The sequence below is a fragment of the Pongo pygmaeus genome, chromosome 21 (genome assembly GCF_028885625.2).
Source record: "Pongo pygmaeus isolate AG05252 chromosome 21, NHGRI_mPonPyg2-v2.0_pri, whole genome shotgun sequence".
Lineage (NCBI taxonomy): Eukaryota > Metazoa > Chordata > Mammalia > Primates > Hominidae > Pongo > Pongo pygmaeus.
Genome location: NC_072394.2, coordinates 43761236 through 43776616, shown reverse-complemented (window position 1 = coordinate 43776616; position 15381 = coordinate 43761236). Strand labels below are relative to the sequence as shown.

General features: G+C 40.4%; 1 protein-coding gene across 42 annotated transcripts in view; it reads left to right on the top strand.

Annotated features, from left to right (window-relative positions):
- Positions 1-15381, top strand: part of ZHX3 (zinc fingers and homeoboxes 3) — a 168949-nt gene that overhangs the window by 62246 nt on the left and 91322 nt on the right. For 9 of the 42 annotated variants that reach the window (XM_054467320.2, XM_054467347.2, XM_054467329.2 and 6 more), the window contains exon 1: positions 12317-12391. The exons of 32 other annotated variants lie outside the window; for them this stretch is intronic. The gene's annotated coding sequence lies outside the window, so the exon portion shown is untranslated. Of the gene's footprint in view, positions 1-12309; positions 12392-15381 lie in introns of those variants that run through there. One more of the 42 variants, XM_054467330.2, reaches the window with a different exon arrangement.

Below are 15381 nucleotides of genomic sequence, written 5' to 3'. Positions count from 1 at the left end.
GGGACCAACAGACAGATTGAAGATTTAGGAAGTGGAGAACTGGCCATTGTTGGATATTGGTGAAAGGTGAGGGGCTGGGCACTTGGGTATACACTGAGATGGGCAACATAGGGAAGTGGGTCAGGCCTCAGGGAAATAATGATTCTGGTTTGGGACATGTTGAACCTAGGGGGTAGTGGGCCATCCAGGAGCAGATACCTAATGGGCAGCTTGCTCTGTGGTGAGAGAAAGCTGGCTTTGGGGATAGTTGGCATGTAAGATGGGACTTGAAGCAATTGGAGAATAGAAGATCAGCAAGGAAAGTGAGTGGCCTGAGAAGAGGAGAGAGTCTAGGATAGCATGCTGCTTGGCACCTTGTAAGTACCCAAATGTTTATAAATGCATTTATTTGATCAACAGCTGTATTCCTTCTTAAGTAATTAGGTAATAGGCATTCTTTATTTGGTAATTGAAACATTATGAAGCAGGTGCAATTTTCTCATTACTCTGGGGACGCTAACTCATTCTATCACAAAGGTTTGAGAAAAAGAGATTTTTGTTTAATAGCCTTTCCTTTTTTCTTTTTTAAAATTACATAAATAATGCATATATATTAATACTTGTACCATCCAAAAGATACAGAAGTACAGAGAGTAAAAAGGTTTTCTCTTCTCTCCTCATCTTCTCCCCACTCAAGACCTTTTGAAAGTCTTGTACTGTTCCTAAGAGGAGCTGGGTTCTGGACAGTCTAGGTTGGAGACTGGAGAGTGTGATCCTCATGTTTGTCTTTGACTCACAGTGACCATAGATAAAAGTGATTTTTTTTTTTTTTTTTTTTTTTTTTAGATGGAGTCTCATTCTGTCGCCCAGGCTGGAGTGCAGTGGTGCGATCTCGGCTCACTGCAAGCTCTGCCTCCCGGGTTCACATCATTCTCCTGCCTCAGCCTCCTGAGTAGCTGGGATACAGGCGCCTGTATCCCATGCCCGGCTAATTTTTTGTATTTTTTAGTAGAGACTGGGTTTCACCGTGTTAGCCAGGATGATCTCAATCTCCTGAACTCGTGATCTGCCCGCCTCAGCCTCCTAAAGTGCTGAGATTACAGGCGTGAGCCACCACGCCTGGCCTGATAAAAGTGATATTAATGTTCAGTGACTGTCTCCCCAGGAGATGCACTTGCTTTTGCCCTTAGTGGTGTGTGACCTTGTTTTTATAGGAAGTCATTCAACTGCATAGTTAGTGGGGAGCTGAAACCCTGCATTATGGACTTTGGGAAGCTCTACCATAGCTGGACAGATGTGGAGGAGAGGGCTCTCATTTCCAGGGTATAGAAAATCACTGGCATGTGAATGCACACACACATGCACCCTGATGGCGATGTCTAAAGAGTTGTGAGGCCGGGCACGGTGGCTCACACCTGTAATACTAGTACTTTGGAAGGCCAAGGCGAGTGTATCACCTGAGCTCAGGAGTTCAAGACCAGCCTGGGCAACATAGCAAAAACCCTGTCTCTACTAAAAGTACAAAATTAGCTGGGCATGGTGGGGTATGCCTGTAATGCCAGCTACTTGGGAGGCTGAGGCATAAGAATGGCTTGAACCCAGGAGACGGAGGTTGCAGTGAGCCAAGATCATGCCACTGCACTCCAGCCTGGGCGACAGAGCAAGACCCTGTCTCCAAAAAATAAATAAATAAATAAAACAATAAAGAGTTGTGAAAGCCTTTGGTTATGCAGTGAATTTTTAGTGTTATTACATGTACCAGTCTCTAGCTGATCAAAATAATTTAGGAAATGTTAGAAACAGTCATGAGATGTCATGTATTTTATTAGATTCCTTATTTGCCCAGTTTAACTTCATGCAATGTACCTGGGTTTTAGACTTGATATTTGGCCATCATTTAAAGGTGGACTTCATTAAAGCCATTGAAAGATGAACTGTGGGCTGGGTGCGGTGGCTTACGCCTGTAATCCCAGCACTTTGGGAGGCCAAGGTGGGTAGATCACAAGGTCAGGAGTTCGAGAACAGCCCGCCCAACATGGTGAAACCCTGTCTCTACTAAAAATACAAAAAATTAACCAGGTGTAATTGGGCATGCCTGTAATCCCAGCTACTCAGGAGGCTGAGGCAGGAGAGTCGCTTGAACCCTGGCAGTGGAGGTTGCAGTGAGCCAAGATCGCGCCACTGTACTCCAGCCTGGTGACAGAGCTAGACTTTGCAAAAAAAAAAAAAAAAAAAAAGATGAGTTGTGTCTAATGGACCTCTAAGACATTACTTCTCCAGTGTTAAATATGCATAAAAATATGTGGTTGAGGAAGATTGTTACTTGGTGAGAAGATGAGAAGTTAAGTGATTGCCTTTGGCATTTGCAGCATACCACAGTATCTAGAATTTAAATGAAAAATTAGTCTAGAGCTCAAGCACTGAAAGGGTACTTAAGATTTTTTTGACAGCTTGCTGATGTATTTATTTTCTGGTCTTCTTCATCTTGGGGTAAATGACACCTTCATGGACTTAGTTGTTAAAGTCAGGAACCTGGGAGTCATCCTAACAACTCTGTCCCTCATGCCCAATCCACAAGAAGGACTACCGATTCTACCTGTAACACATAGGGAACCCATCTTCCCTGCCAGCACCCTAATGTGGGCCACTGTCTTCATAGCCCAGGACTTCTGCAATAGCCTTCTGCCTTCTCTCTCAGCTGCTACTCACTCCCATCCACTCTACATTTCAGCCAAAGTGATCTTTTTGGAAACATAAGTCAATTATGTTACTCCCCTGCTTAAAACTTTTAAATGGCTTCCCATTGCACTTAGGATAAAATGTTTAAACACCCATCACTGTTTGCAAGGTGATATGTGACATGGCTGTGGACTAATTAACCTCATGTTGTGCTCACCTCCATTTACCACCATCTTCCAGTTCCTGGAGGAAGTCATCCTTTTATTTGAACCTAACTTTCTCTGTAAGCATCAAAATTTAATTACCATCTATGGTTCTTCCACAAATAAGAAAAGATTTTATGTCTGCTATTCTTTCCTACTCCCAGCTATTTTTCAAAGTTTCTCATTAATTTTCTACATTATATCTTTTTTCTTTCAATAATTCTTATTAGCAGTTGCACTTCACCTAATGTCTATTTTATCGATAATTGTGGAGTAGAGCTTTAAACCTGTTTCTTTGTTCAGCACTGCTTCTTGTATCCCAAGTCATCTTTTATTTCTTGGGTTCAAATTTAATTTGCTACAGTACACCTTTGAGTCTCTTCCCACTTACCCCCAGAGTACACAGTGGTGAACTTCATAGAGCAATTGTATATCCCCAAATAACTTTATTTTGCCTTCATACTTAAGTGACAGTTTTAGGGATATATGAGAGTCTATGCTTAAAATTATTTTTCCTTTTAAACTTTGTAGAAATTGCTTCATTTGTGTTTTAGCATCCCGAAATTACAGATGAGAAGTCTGGTGCAAATACTATTTTCCTTCTGTTACAGTTAGCATGCTTCCTTAACTGTAGCATGTTCCTAGATTTCAATTTTATTTTGTAATTTAAAAATTTCACCAAGTTACATTTAGGTAGTTTTTTTCAATATTGTTATACACCATGTAAACTTGGCAGACCCTTTCAACCTAATGCTCAGATCTCTTTAACTCAGATCTATTTGGTCCTATTATTTCTTTGGTAATTTCTTTTCCTCTGTCCTCTCCTTTAAAAAAAAAAGGTTAGACATATTGGATCATCTAGATTTATCCTCCTTTCCTCTCTCATTTCCCGTTTCGTGGTTTGGGAGAATTCATCAGTTTGATCTTCTAAATCACTACTTTTGTCTTTGGTTATGCCCCTTTTGCTATTCAGACCTCTGTTGAAGGATTAAGAAATTTTTTTGGCCTGGTGCAGTGGCTCACGCCTATAATCCCAGCCCTTTGGGAGGCTGAGGTGGTTGGATCACTTGAGGTCAGGAGTTTGAGACCAGCCTGGCCAACATGGTGAAACCCCGTCTCTACTAAAAAAAACAAAAACAAAAACAAAAAACATAGCTTTGTTTTTTTATTCCCCACTAATAACTTTTTAGTATTGTTCCTCTCCCTTAGTATCTCCATAGGTCTTTGAAATGGTATCTTAATAGATCTTTCAGAGAATACTACAATTATTTTCTGCCTCCTTTGCTGTTTTTATTTGTTATTACTTAAGGGCACATTAAATTATCTGGAGAATATTTAAATACAAATGCCTGGATCCCTCTTCCCTCTAGAAATACTGATTCAATTGGATTGCAGTGGGACCCAGGCAATTGGTATTTCTAAAAAGCTCAGCAGATGATTCTGATGTGCATCCAGGATTGAGAACTCTGTGTGTGATCAGAGTGGTAACTGTAGTGGGTTCTCTCAGCACAAGTGGGAATTATTCTTCCAGAAGTAAATTCAGAGTACAGGAGCACTGGTCCTGCTAAGTACCAGGGATATACCTCCAGGGATTCTAGTCAGCTGCCTTCTGGGTGGGTGTGTGCATTGTCATTTGTGGTGCTATTTCTTCATTCTGTAGTCCCAGCACCTATGTGGGTGGTTCCCCCACAGCTGATCCTCCACTTTATTACAGAGAGCTGTTCTCACAGCTTAGCCTTTCTGAGAACACTGGAGGATGCAGCTGTTCCATAGGCCTCTAATTATTCTCCTGACAGTCCTGGGGTCACTTCTACTTCTACATCCAGCTTCCCTTATCTCTGAATTTGAGTTTGTTCCCCCCAGGGTTCTATGGTTATATTCACAGTTTTAGAGTTTCCTTCTTTTGCTTGGTTCAAATTGAAATTTCCTTTACGTCTTAGTATTGCTGTCATTCAGTCAGTCCTGATGGCATTTCCCCTCCCTTTGGCCCGGAAGTCCTCATGCAATTCTGATGGTATCTTTCCTGTTTATCCTGTGCTGCGGTGAACTTATTACTCTTGTATTTTTATAATATATATTCTTTTAATAAGTAGTCTTTTATATTGGTCATTTTAAGAGAGGGGAGAAGTACATTCTAAGTTAATCATTATTTATGATGAACAGGAAGTCCTCAAATACTTTTTGGTTACTTCTGAAAAGTATCAGACATTCAAGGAATTTAGCTGTCTATTTACAGAAGAGGAACTTGAGGTGGTTTAACCAGAAGAAAAACTTCTTCATTCTGTTAGTTAAAAAAAAAATGCATTTAAAGTTGTAAGATACTGTTTTTCATGTATCAAATTAGTGAAGTGTGTTTTTGTGTGTATGTGTGGAGTGGGGGTTGTGGTGGGGAGTATATAAGGGGTGAGGATCATATATGAGAAAGAGAATTTAATGCTAACAAGGATGTAGAAGTATAGACATTCTTATATACTTCTTGTGGAATGCAAAGTGGTACAATACTCAGTGCAGTTTGGCAATATGGGCCTTTAAAACTTTCATACTCGTTGACCCAGGATTCAAATTCTGGCAGTCCATCCCAAGGAAGTAATCACGGGTGAAGACAATAGTTTATTTACAAAGATGTTATAAAATAAATAAAAACAGGCTGGGTGCAGTGGCTCACGCCTGTAATCCCAGCACTTTGGGAGGCCAAGGCGGGCAAATCACGAGGTCAGGAGATCGAGGCCATCCTGGCTAGCACGGTGAAACCCTGTCTCTACTAAAAATAAAATAAATTAGCCGGGCATGGTGGCAGGCGCCTGTAGTCCCAGCTACTCGGGAGGCTGAGGCAGGAGAATGGCATGAACCTGGGAGGCAGAGCTTGCAGTGAGCCCAGATCATGCCACTGCACTCCAGCCTGGGCGACAGAGGGAGACTCCATCTCAAAAAAAAAAAAAAACAAAAACACAAAACTGTGCAGAGAAAAGTAAAAATTAGCAGCAGTGATTGTTTCTGTGATTTGAATTATGTGAATTTTTTCCTCTATAGTCTTAAACTCTTCTGTATTTTCCATATATCTACAATAAGTATATTCAGGAAAATATTGGTATTATTTTCTAAATCGCCAAGCTGTTCCACAAAGAAATATGAATGGCCACTAATCACGTGAAAAGATTTAACCTCAGTAGTAATAAAAGATGCAAAGAATGCTCAATAACATGAGAGATGTTTATCAGACCTATATTTAAGTGAGAAAAAATACCAGTATGTGCAGTATGATCCCAGTATGGTTAAAATTATGCATGTGCACGTGTGTGTGCATCAGAATGTTGACAGTGCTTATCTTTTGGTAGTGGATAGTTTTGGCTTATATGAGCTTTCCTCCAACAATAATCTTTTTTTTTTTTTTTTTCCTTCGAGACAGGGTCTCTCTCTGTCACCCAGGCTGGAGTTACAGTGGCACAATCTCTGCTCACTGCAACCTCTGCCTCCCTAGTTCAAGCAGTTCTCCTGCCTCAGCTTCCCGAGTAGCTGGGACTACAAGTGTTACCCCCAACACCCAGCTAATTTTTGTATTTTTAGTAGAGATGTAGTTTCACCATGTTGGCCAGGCTAGTCTCGAATTCCTGGCCTCAAGTGATCTGCCCACCTCAGCCTCCCAAAGTACAATCCCAGGCATGAGCCACCACACCCAGCCTCCCCTAGCTATAATCTTCTCTACTCCTTTGTATTTTCCAGTTTGCTTATATTGAAAGTGTATTGCTCTTGTAATCAGGGGAGTTTTTTTCCCCACTTAAATTAATCTTTCCATCCCCTACACTATACTTTCTGCTTTTAAAACATGCTTAAAATATTTAACATGGAGGGGGCCGGGCGCGGTGGCTCACGCCTGTAATCCCAGCACTTTGGGAGGCCGAAGCGGGTGGATCACGAGGTCAGGAGACCGAGACCATCCTGGCTAACATGGTGAAACCCCATCTCTACTAAAAATACAAAAAATTAGCCAGGCATGGTAGCGGGCACCTGTAGTCCCAGCTACTCGGGAGGCTGAGGCAGGAGAATGGCATGAACCCGGGAGGCGGAGCTTGCAGTGAGCTGAGATGACGCCACTGCACTCCAACCTGGGCGACGGAGCGAGACTCTGTCTCAAAAAAAAAAGAAAAAAAAAATTAACATTGAGGGTAGGGCAAGAGAAATTTGAGAGAATTCTCTGTGTAATTCAGTCTTAAGAATTAATTGAACTCAATATAAATTTACATACTACTTTAAAGAGATTTATGTTTGTTTAAAGAGGTATATTTGAGTATATCAAATACTTTAAAAATATACCTTTTTCTCAAAATATTAGCCACGTAGATGCAACATGATGGAAAACTGACTTTGTGCCATTAAAAAATGTTACAAAAATGTTTGTGTCATTTAAAAAAAGTATATAGTTGAATAAGTTTATTTCTTTTGTAAGAGATAGGGTCTTGCTATGTTGTCCAGGCTGACCTTGAACTCCTGGGCTCTAGCAGTCCTCCTGCTTCAGCCTCCCAAGCAACTGGGACTACAAGTATATACCCCACCTTGCCTGGTAAACTTTTTGTCAAATGTTTATACTCATGTAAACACCACTCCCAATCAGTATACAGAACATTTTTGCCACTCTAGAAAAGTTCCCTCCTCATGCTGTCTTGTCTGTCTTCACCATTCAAAGGTAATTTCTGTTGTGATTTTTACCACCAGAAATTTTGTCTTTTCTAGAATTCCACATTTTATTTTATATCTAACTTATCTTGTTCACCATGCTTTTGAGATTTATCCATGACGTGTATCAGAAACATACTCCTTTTTCTTGCTGAGTAGTATTCCATTGTATGAATATCACAATTTTTAAAATCTATTCTTATGCTGACAGATATGTAGGATGTGTCCAGGTTTTGGCTATTTAAAAATTGAGGATAGTTTGTAGCTATGTCATAAACCCCAGTGTGCTTTCTTCCTCCTTTTTCCTGTCTAGCAGGGCTTGTGAAGCAAGCATTTGCCCTGCAGTTAAGGGCTTGTTTCCAGGCGCTTATAACTAAGACCACCACAAAGAGAACAGAAAACAAAACTAAAGTGAGCCCGCCAAGTCCCAGGCGGACGCCTCAAGAGTTCAGCTCTTGGGCACAGAACGGCAGGCCTGCAAATTAACTGAAAACTCCCTTTACAGAAAGAAAAAAAGAGCTAAGCATTGAGAGAGCTCAGGGCACCCAATTAGAGACCAAGAGAGCCACTACCACATTGGATCAAATCACAGCAGTTGTTTTGAGACAGAGAGGTTACTCAAAACGCTGAGCCTTGACTATACTGAGAGTGAGGCAGGGCACTTCCTTTCCCCAGCAGCCTTGCAGCAAATGTCCCTGAAGTGCCTTATCTGGGCTCCCTTTTACAGAGGCTTCAGGCTAAGGAGTACGAGGATATACTCTTAAAGTACTTCCCTGACTGCTTTTCCAACATGAGCTACATTTAAAAAAAAGAAAAAAAAAAAAGAAAAACAGACTCTTAAGGGTGGGGTTGGGGGACATACTTGATAACTGGAAAACAAAAAAAATCCCACAGACTCAAGTGGCTATCATACATTCAGGTATTGAGCATACTCCCTAAGAACAGGAATTCTCAGCTCTGGGTTTGAGAGGCCCAGGATGCCTCTTTCTGCGACAGGCAGGGCACAGCACCTCCTCTCCTATCTCATTCCTTGTAGAGTTCATTTTCCTCTATGCCACCACCAACCAAAGAGAATGTGGCCTTTATCCTGTTTCTTCGGACACTGCCTCTGTATCCAACCCATCCTCTGAATCTTTGTTTGTTTAGTGTTTTTATAAATTTATTTTTGTTTTTTGTATGTCTTCTGTCCTCTGAACCTTCATACAGAGTTCAAGTTAACTGAGTGCAACTAGAGCTGAAGAAATGGAGAGGGAGAAGTACAGTCATTCAGTTAGCGTATTGAAGACACTTTTAGAAGATGGGAAATTGTGTGGGCCCTAAAGATAGGACCCTCATCAGGCAGTGGTAAGACCAAAGAATAGGAAGTCCTCTCCACCTGCCATGTTAGAAGGGCTTTCCAGTTCTGGAAGAATTTGTGGCAAAACTCATGCCATGAGAGTGAGTCTCCTACGGATATTATGCTGACCAGCCTTGCTCACTGTGCTGATTGCTTGGCATCGGACTCAGCCAGCTGAAGTCCACCCTATGTCCATCCTATCCCAGTTCTCCTCATCACTGGACTGTTGTCTATCTGCTGCGTCACTGCATCAGGTTTTTACCTGGTTACCTTCTGGCCCCCATTCCTTGCCTGGGCCTACTTTTTTTTTCCCTTGCCCTCTTCAACTTAAACTTCCTGGTGAAAGCAAAAAATAAACATTGAGTCAGAAATTCAAATTTTATGTTAGCTAACATGCTCTGCCAAAGCACTGACCCTGAGCACCTGCCAGATGATATTTTTTATTGCTTTTAGTTTCATTATAGATCACAAAATATATGGAACTGGATTTCTTTTTCCTGCGATTTGGTGGTTGTTTATTTCAACAGATGGTATTTTCTGACTGAAGATATTTATAAACAGTTTGATTATTTCTTTTCTTTTTTTTGAGATGGAGTTTCACTCTTGTCGCCCAGGCTGGAGTGCAATGGCATGATCTCAGCTCACTGCAACCTCCGCCTCCTGGGTTCAAGTGATTCTCCTGCCTCAGCCTCCCAAGTAGCTGGAATTAACAGGTGCTTGCCTCCACGCCCGGCTAATTTTTGTATTTTTAGTAGAGAAAGGGTTTCACCATGCTAGCCAGGCTGGTCTCAAACTTCTGACCCCAGTTGATCCACCCACCTCGGCCTCCCAAAGTGCTGGGATTACAGGCATAAGCCACCGTGCCTGGCCCAGTTTGATTCTTAAGATCCTTTCTGATGTTGCTGGATCACCTTGGACTATGAGTTTCATGTAGCTTATACATGGAGAGGAGGTGCAAACTGAAACTTTGAAAAGTTGACACCAAACATCACTACTGAGGCAATCACTGCCCCTCACTCAGACTCATAATCTACTGGTTTCAAATGACTTTTATCTTAGGGGAATATATACTTTCCTTGGAATAGCGAGTCATAGAAAACTCCACAGTGATTTTTCCTGGGTTATTGTGTTATCTTGAGTTCTAATTTTGATGTGTGAGCAAAAAACAGATTGTATCCAGCTCAAGTTACCTTTATAATATCAAGTGATTGTTCTCTCACAGACTTCAGCCAAAAATTTTTAAAGACTTGTAAAACCCTTCCTCTCCAACCGACACCCTGTCCAACTATAGTTGATACTTTAAGCTCTTACTCTCAAGCTTCTGTGAGCAAAATCTTTGGCGAAGTAGCTAATGTGACATAATCAATTTGGGGGGATTTGAACTACATGAAAAAGAGTTCCTGATACCATTCTGCGAAGTCTGTTAAACAACTCTTATCAGTGAACAAATAAGCTTCACGCGTCTCTGTTCCTCTACTGGGAACTGAAGATAATGAAACTTAATTATAAATCAGGAAAATGAAAATCCTTAAGTTCTGACCTTTTCCATAGCCCAAAGCAAACAAAACAGACGTTACATAATTTACACTCATTCTCTGAAGTATGAATTTTGGATTACCAATGGCAAATGTAAACTTCATATTTGTGACATACTCCAGGATATTAGTAAATTACCATAGCGATACAGACAACTAAAGAAGTTAGTGTATCATCTTATCAAGGACATTTTAAAATAACCTTAAAATTACATCATAGAATGGAAACACATCCATGGATTAGAATACTTAGTATTACAAAGATGGCAATACTACTCAAAGTGACGTAAAGATTCAGTGCAATCTCGACCAAAATTCCAGTACCTATTTTTGCAGAAATAGGAAAGCTGATCCTAAAATTCATATAGAATTGCAAGGGACCCTGAATGGTCAAAACAATCTTGAAAAAGAAAAAGTTGGAGAATTCATGCTTCCCAATGTCAAAAGATACTACAAAGCTACAATAATCAAAATAGGTATAGGCATAAGAATAGACATATAGATCAGTGGAATAAAACTGAGAGTCCAGAAATAAACCTGTACATCTGTGATCTTTGAGAACAGTGCCAAGATGATTCACTGGGGAAATGACAATCCCTTTAACAAATGGTGCAGGTACAACTGGATATCTACATGCAAAAGAATGAAGTTGGACCCCACACATACTAAAATTAACTCAAAATGGACCAAAGAACTAATTATAAGAGGTAAGACTATAAACTCTTAGAGGAAAACATAAGGGTAAATCTTCATGACCTTGGATTTGGTAATGGATTATTAGACACCAAAAGCACAAGCAACGAAAGAAAAAATAGACAGATTGGACTGCATCAAATGTTAAAATTTTGCAGCAAAGGACACTATCAAGTAAGTGGAAAGGCAACCTGCAGAATGGGAGGAGATATCTGCAAATCTGTTAAAAAAACAAACAAAAAAAACCAAAAAACTCTTAACAACTGAACAACAGAAAAGATAACCCAATTAAAATATGGGCAAGGGACTTGAATAGACATTTTCTCAAGATATGCAAATGGCCAAAAAACATACGAAAATATTTCTTGGATCACTGGTCATTAAGGAAGTGCAAATCAAAGCCACAATGATATACCATTTCACACCCACTAAGATGTCTATACTTTAAAAACAAAACAAAAACAGAAAATTATAAGCATTGATGAGAATGTGGAGAAATTAGAACCTTGTACTTTGCTGGTGGGAATGTAAAATGGTGAAGCCACTGTGGGAAACAGTTTAGTAGTTCCTCAAAAAGTTCCATATAGAATTACCATATGACCCAGCAATTCCACTCCTGGTTATATGTCCAGTAATTGAAAACAGGTATCAGACAAATACTTGTACACTCATGTTCATGGCAATACTATTCACAATAGCCAAAAGATGGAAACAACCCAAATGTCTATCAATGAATGAATGGATGAGCAAGATGTGCATCTATATACAGTGGAATATTTTTCAGCCATAAATAGGAATGAAGTACTGATGCATGCTGCAATGTAGATGAACTTTGAAACATTATGCAGTGTGAAAGAAAGCCAACCCAAAAGGTCACATATTGTTTGATTGCATTTATATGAAATATCCATGAGAGGTAATTTTATGGAAACATAAAGCATATTCGTGGTTGTCAGGAGTTGGAGGAGGAGGAGGAGGAGGAATAGAAGTGACTGCTTAATGAGTACAAGGTTCATTTTGGGGTGAGGAAAATATTTCGGAACTAGGTAGATGTAATGGTTGCACAATACTGTGAATGTGCTAAATGCCACTGAATTGTACATTTAAAAATGGTTAATATTACATTATGTGAATTTTCAATTTTTAAAAATTACATCATATAATTTCTGTGATCTCACAGATAATTATGGCTTTGCTGTCATAGTTACCTTGTGACTGTTGGAACCCATGTACTTTGTACATTGGGAAGCTCTTTCCAGCTCTGGACAGGAAAACATGAAAACAGATGATCCCAAGTAGGTTTCTCCCTAAACTAACAATTATTTTTATTTGTTGAAACTGGTAAAGCTTCTACCTTGAGTGGGTCCGGGTTGTTTTAAAATTTATCAGACCACATTGGTCTGATATTGTTTCCTTCATTTAATTTGAAAAAGCTTGTTTAAAATAACTGTTTGGAGATGGAATAATTTTTTGGTTTTATGAAAATTTAAAGGAATTGTAAAAGAATCTAAGACATGGTTATGGAATTGCAGTCAAGTTTTTCTGGTGATTTTGTATGCTACACTGCTAGAGATTTTTGTAATACCTTCTAAAATCATTTCAAATTTTTTTTTTATTGTCAGTGACCTTGGTGTCAGGAATAAGAAAATTGTATTCAGATCAGTCAAGCAGAGCCTGTGCAAAAACGAAAAACATTAATTTTTTATTTTTATCTCATCTGTTTTGTTTTTTGAAGGAGGAGCTTTAGGCTATATTCTGGCAAATGATCTGAGAAGAGCTTCTTACTCAGAAAGCTAGAAGTGTTTTGCCAATTATTATGAAGCTTTTTTTTTTTTTTTTTATGAATGAGGCTGTTGCTTCTGGCCCACAGTCAGTGCTCTTTTTGGAGACTTGTTTCTCCAGCAAATGTTGTCTTCCACACTCCTACCTGCTTCCTCTTATGATCCAAAATATGCCATCCAGACTACAAATCTGTACATGTGAAGCAAACAAAGCTAACTGGTTTATAGTGGATTGAACCCATAGCTTTAGGCATCATCTGAATCAACCAATCAACTGAACTCTAATGCCTTGGTTGAGTAAGGGTGTTGCAATTTTAAAGTTAGAAGGGATCTGGCAAGCATAGGAAAATATCTATCATGCTGGCTATTTTTCTGAAAAAAACTTTTGTAGGCCGGACATGGTGGCTCACGCCTGTAATCCCAGCACTTTGGGAGGCTGAGGTGGGTGGATCACGAGGTCAAGAGATTGAGATCATCTGGCCAACATGGTGAAACCTCATCTCTACTAAAACAAAAATTAGCTGGGTGTGGTGGCGCATGCCTGTAGTCCCAGCTACTCAGGAGGCTGAGGCAGGAGAAATGCTTGAACCTGGGAGGCGGAGGTTGCAGTGAGCCGAGACAGCGCTGCTGCACTCCAGCCTGGGGACAGAGTGAGACTCTCTCTCAAAAACAAAAAACAAAAATACTTTTGTAGAGACTGTGGTCTCACCCTGGTGCTCAGGTTGGTCTTGAACTGCTGGCCTCAAGCAATCCTCTTTCTCAGCCTCCCAAAGGATAATTTTCAAAAAAAAGCAAAGATGAGGTTTAAGTTAGGGAGAATTAGAAGTTGTTTCTCAGTAAATTATTAATAAGGAGAAATTTTCAAGAGCTAATTCAGTAGACATTGAGCTACTTCAGGCATACCAGGACAGAAGTAGAAAAAGTGAAATAGATGGATGACACTGTAGCTTACTGCACAGTTATATTTGCCCAGGTACCCCGACTATGAACAGCAGCATAGTGCATAATACTTTTTTTTTTTTTTTTTCCTGAGATGGAGTCTCGCTCTGTCAACCAGGCTGGAGTACAGTGGCATGATCTCGGCTCACTGTAAGCTCCACCTCCCGGGTTCATGCCATTCTCCTGCCTCAGCCTCCCGAGTAGCTGGGACTACAGGTGCCTGCCACCACACCCAGCTAAATTTTTTGTATTTTTAGTAGAGACAGGGTTTCACCATGTTAGCCAGGATGGTCTCGATCTCCTGACCTCGTGATCCGCCCACCTCGGCCTCCCAAAGTGCTGGGATTACAGGTGTGAGCCACCACACCCGGCATTTTTTTTTTGGGTGGAGTTTCGCTCTGTTGCCCAGGCTGGAGTGCAGTGGTGCGAACTCGGCTCACTGCAACCGCTGCCTCCTGGCTTCAAGTAATTCTTCTGCCTCAGCTCCCCGAGTAGCTGGGATTACAGGCGCACACCACCATGCCCAGCTATTTTTAGTAGAGACGGGGTTTCACCATGTTGGTCTCGAACTCCTGACCTCATGATCCGCCCGCCCGCCTCAGTCTCCCAAAGTGCTGGGATTACAGGCGTGAGCCACCTTACCCGGCCTTAACGTAATGCTTTTCTTTGGGTAATTTACCTAACAAGTTTCCTTATCTGGGTGATTAGAATATAGAATCAACCTCATAGCATCATTGTAAAGATTGGATTAATGTATTTAAAGCTCTTAGAACAATCCCTGATGCAGTGTAAAGCTAGATATGTGTATGTTAAAGACATAAGATGCTGGTGTTAAGAAGTTAAGCCACTTGGGTGAGGGATTTTTTATTTTTTTGAGGGACAAACCTGTGTACATTCATGGTTGCTCATAGTCATGATGCTCTAGTCATGATACACTAGAGCCTAGTGTACCAATGCCTAGACATCTGTTGGAAGTTCTGAGACCTTCTGGTATACTCGCTTTGGGACCATTTTACTGCTAATGGGCATCTCAACCAAAGATAATTCTTCAAGAAAGAAATAAGAACTCAAAAGTAGTGGTTTTTCAGCTGTTTCCCAAGTAATTTTAAGATCCCATGAAGTATCTCTGGTTGTCTGTTGAAAACATGGTTACTGTCTCATTCATTTACCGAAAGTGCCCATGATGAAATAGGGGTAATGGTCAGAAACAGAGATGAAAACAGTTCCTTGGCCTGGAACTCACAGTCTGAGCCATTTTTGTACCTCTAGAATCCATACCAGGAAAACCCGAATGGAAGAACATCAGAAAATAGCACATCCTTGAAGTTACAAAGCAACACATCTGTTAGTATTATTTCTGCCAAGCTGTCTCAAACTTAGCTGGGAGAGAGACATGGAAACTCATTGGCGGAAAGAGCGTTAAAATTACAGATTTTGTTCTGATCTGTTATCAGAGACCATTGAGTTTGCTTTATTTCTACTAGGAATTTTATAGTTTCAAATTGCTAGTTTGTATTTCGATAACCTCTTTTTCACCCTTGTCTCACTGGTTTTTCTGTTTATGT